The sequence below is a fragment of the Aotus nancymaae genome, unplaced genomic scaffold, assembly GCF_030222135.1.
Source record: "Aotus nancymaae isolate 86718 unplaced genomic scaffold, 86718_ANA_hifiasm-v0.15.2.pri h1tg000028l, whole genome shotgun sequence".
NCBI lineage: Eukaryota > Metazoa > Chordata > Mammalia > Primates > Aotidae > Aotus > Aotus nancymaae.
In genome coordinates, this window is record NW_026988441.1 from 36,909,218 (window position 1) to 36,914,082 (window position 4,865).

The following is a 4,865-nucleotide window of genomic DNA, read 5'->3' on the forward strand; positions in this document are numbered from 1 at the left end:
GTGCAGTGGCTCATGCCTGTAATCCCAGCACTTTGGGAGGCCAAGGCAGGCAGATCACTTGAGGTCAGAAGTTCAAGACCAGCCTGGCCAACATAGTAAAACTGTGTTTCTACTAAAAAAAAAAAAAAAAAAAAAAAATTAGCCCGGCACGGTGGCTCATGTGTGTAATTCCAGCACTTTGGAAGGCTGAGGCGGGTGGATCATAAGGTCAGGAGTTTGAGATAAGCCTGACCAACATGGTGAAACCCTGTCTCTATTTAAAAATACAAAAATTAGCCAGGAATGGTGGCACATAACTGTAATCCCAGCTACTTGGGAGGCTGAGGCAGGAGAACTGCTTGAACCCGGGAAGCAGAGGTTGCAGTGAGCCGAGAGTGCGCCACTGCACTCCAGCCTGGGCGACAGAGCGAGACTCTATCTCAAAAAAAAAAAAAAAAGTAGCTGGGCATGGTGACATGTGCCTGTCTCAGCTACTCAGGAGGCTGAGGCGGGAGAATCACTTGAGCCCAGAAAGTGGAGCTTGCAGTAAGCCGAGATCACACCACTGCACTCCAGCCTGGGCGACAGAGAGATACTCTGTCAAAGAAAGAAAGAGAGAAAGAGAGAGAGAGAGAGACAGAGAAACACACCAAGAAAACACTCTTGTGAATTTGACTATCAGTCTCGAGCCCACACCTCGTGGCCAGCTCCTGTGGACTACAAGACAGTTCCCCTGTCCCTGAATCCAGGTCCTCACTGGAACCAAAAAGTTTCTTGGCATTTGCTGAGTCTCAAGCTCTGGAACCAGAGAGGGGAGGAAGGTCCAGTCGAGACTCAGTTCCAACTCTGTTAGTCAAGTTTGTGTTTTGTTTGTTTTTCTTTTTCTTTTTTGAGACGGGGTCTTGTCCTATCTCTGAGGCTGACTGCAGAGGCATGATCATGGCTCACTGCAGCCTAGACCTTCCTGGGCTCAAGTGATCCTCCTACCTCAGCCTCCCTAGGATCTGGAGCTTCAGGCTCGCAACACCATGCCTTGCTAATTTTTTGTATTTCTGGTAGAGATGGGTTTTCGCCATGTTGCCCAGGCTGATGTTGAACTACTGAGCTCAAACGATCCGCCCACCTCGGCCTCTCAAAGTGCTTGGATTACAGGCATGAGCTACTGCGCCTGCCTGTTGGTCATTAGTGATGATCATCAAATATTTCCAATGCTGTCTTCTGGACGCATGGTAGGGCTGTTCTCTCTTGGCCACTTATGGCTGGGTAAAGCCATGTGACTTTTTCTGGCCAATGAGCAGTGAGATGAAATAGTGCATCATTTCTGAAGCAGAGTATTTAATTATGGGTATAAGGCCTTCTAGATATGTCTTTCCTCAGCTACAGTGACCAAAACATTCCAGATAGTGACTACTCCTTTTTCAGAGACACTCTGTCATCCAGGCTGGAGTACAGTGGTGTAATCACAGCTCACTGCAGCCTTGAATTCTTGGGCTGAAGTGATTCTTCTGCTTTAACCTCCCAAGTAGCTGAGACTACAGGTGCATGCCACTAGGCCCGGCTAATTTTAAAAGGTTTTTTAGACATGAGATCTTGCTATGTTTCCCAGCCTGGTCTCAAACTCCTGGGCTCAAGCGATCCTCCTGCCTCAGCCTCCCAAGTAGCTGGGACTACAGGTAGGAGCCACTGCACCCAGCTCAGAAATTACTTTTGTATCGTTTTTACCCCCCAAGACTTTGGTGCTATTTGTTACAGTGGCATAAACTTACTTGTCCTGACTAATACATTACACCATCGACATCACGGCACCTGAGTCTAGCCAAGGACTTCTATGTTAGTTTATTAGGGTTGCGGTAACAAAGTTCCACAGATGGGGTGACTTCAGCAACAAAAATGTGTTGTTGGCCAGGTGCGGTGGCTCACATCTGTAATCCCAGTACTTTGAGAGGCCAAGGCAGGTGGATTGCTTGATCCCAAGAGTTCAAGACCCGCCTGGGAAACATGGCAAAACCTTGTGTCTACCTTATATATAAAAATATAAAAAATTAAGCCAGGTGTGGTGGCACGTGCCTGTGGTCTCAGCTATTCGGAAGGGTGAGAGGATGGTTTAAGCCCGGGAAGTGGAGGTGGCAGTGAGCTGAGATGGTGCCATTGCACTCCAGGGTGGGCAACAGAGCCAGACCCTATCTTAAAAAAAAAAAAAAAGAGAGAGAGAGAGAGAGGGTGGGAGTTATCTCAGTGATCTTTGCTTCATCTTTGGAGCAATGATAATTCAACAAATATTTACTAAGCACCTACCATTGAGCCAGGGACCCTTCAATGCACGGTTTTTCCAGTGATGGAACTTTTATATTCAAGTGAGTCTTGCAAAGACAGGTTATAAACAAGTAAACAAGTGAGGCTGGGTATGGTGGCTCATGCCTTTGATTCTCGCACTTTGGGTGTCCAAGGCAGGAGGATCAATTGAGCCCTGGAATTTGAGAACAGCCCAGGCAACATAGCAAGACCCTTGTCTCTACCAAAAAAAGTTTAAAAATTAGCCAGATGTGGTGTTGCTTACCTGTAGTCCCAGCTACTTGGGAGGCTGAGGTGGGAGCATCGCTTGAGCCTGGGAGATTGAGGCTGCAGTGAGCTATGACTTCACCACTGCACTCCAGCCTGGGCAACAGAGCGAGACCGTCTCTAAGAAAAAAATAATAGTTAATTAAAAACTTTAGGCCAGGTGTGGTGGCTCACGCCTGTAATCTCAGCACTTTGGGAGGCCAAGATGGGTAGATAACCTCAGGTCAGGAGTTAAAGGCCAGCATAACCAACATGGTGAAACCCCATTTCTACTAATAATACAAAAGTTATCCAGGTGTGGTGGTGGATGCCTGTAATCCCAGCTACTTGGGAGGCTGAGGCAGAATAGCTTGAACCCAGGAGGCAGAGGTTGCAGAGAGCCAAGATCATGCCACTGCAGTCTCCAGCCTGGGTGACAGAGCAAGACCTCATCTCAGGAAAACAAAGACAACTTTATACCTGTAATCCCATCACTTTAGGAGGCCAAGAGAGGTAGATTGCTTGAGTCCAGAAGTTCGAGGCTGGCCTGGACAACATGGTGAGACCCCACCTCTACAAAATAAAAATTCGAAACTAGCTGGGTGTGGTAACTTGCACCTGTAGTCCCCCAGCTACTCGGGAGGTTGAGGTGGGATGATCACTTGAGCTCAGGAGGTCAAAGCTGCCGTGAGCCATGATCACACCACCACACTCCAGCCTGTGTGACAGAGTGGGATCTTGTGTCAAACAATAGTAACAAGTAAAACAATAAAAAACAAATGAAACAACTGTGACTAATGAAGTGCTGTAAAGGCAAAGAGACAGGGGCCAACAAGGACAGGGAAGTTACTGTACACAGTCCGAAGAGGTGACAATTGAAGACAGGCTTCATAAGCTACACAGAGAGTAAAAAGCCCAATTCTGGGCTTTGAGCCAGGAAGATGGAGAATTTGAGGAATAGAATGAAGGCTGGTACAACCAGGGTGGAAGGGGACCCACTTAGGATGGAGACACCAATAGGTGCCAAATTATGGACTGAACTTTCGGCTTAATGTCCCCCCACCACCCACCCTCAAAACCCAGAGATCTGGAGGGTGCAGGGATATCAGGGGCTTGGAGGGAAAGATACAGAGGAGAAGTCAGTAGCACCTCGGACAGCACCCTTCCTGTCCATGGTGCTGACAGGACAAGGCACTGACGGTGGGAACTTAAAACGGTGCAGCTGCTGTGGAAAATTTAGGTGGTTCCTCAATTCGATGCAGAATCTCCATATGGCCTAACAATTCCATTCCTGGGCACCTAACCAAGGAAACTGAAAGCAGAGATCTAGATACCTGTACACCTGTGTTCACAGCAGCATGAGTCACCATAGCCACAAGGTGGAAGAACTCAAGTGTCCAACTGATGAACCAATAAACACCATGTGGTCCATCCATACAATGAAACATTATTCAGCCATAAACAAGGAAACAGTTCTGGCTGGGCATGGTGCCTCACGCCTGTAATCCCAGCACTTTGGGAGGCTGAAGTGGGCCAGTTTGAGACCAGCCTGGGCAACATGGTGAAACCCCAACTCTACTAAAATTACAAAAATTAAGGCCAGATGTGGTGGCACATGCCTATGATCCCAGCACTTTGGAAGGCTGAGGCAGGTGGATGGCATGAGGCCAGGAGTTTGAGACCAGTCTGGCCAACATGGTGAAAGGTGAAACCCCGTCTCTACAAAAAATAAAAAAGTTAGCCAGGCGTGGTGGTGCTCGCCTGTAGTTCCAGCTACTTGGAAGGCTTAAGCAGGAGAATCACTTGAATCCAGGAGTTGGAGGCTGCAGTAAGCTGAGATTGCACCACTACACTCCAGCCTAGGCAACAGAGGGAAGCACGGTCTCAAAAATTAAATAAATAAATAAACAAAAACAGAATTTAGCTGGGCGTAGTGATGGGTGCCTGTAATTCCAGCTACTCAGGAGGCTGAGGCAGGAGAATCACTTGAACCTGGGAGGTGGAGGTTGCAATGAGTGGAGATCATGCCACTGCACTCCAGCCTGAGCGACAGAGTGAGACTGTGTCTCAAAAAAAAAAAAGAAATTGCGGGGTACCACGTTAGGTCCCCAAGAGCACCTATGAGCTCTGGAGGGTGGCATGGAATGTTCGGGCATTCTCTGGAGTCAGCACTGGCTTCTGAGGAGCCAGAGAGGGGGCAGAGTGGGCAGAAGCACCTAGCGGGGCTCCTTGTGAATTCTAGAAAGGCACTCCCCGCACGGGGCAAGCACCAGGTGTGTCAGACCGCATCCCCCCCACCATCCTGAGCACAGAAGGTGAGACCCCAACCTGAAGATGACAGGAGGCCA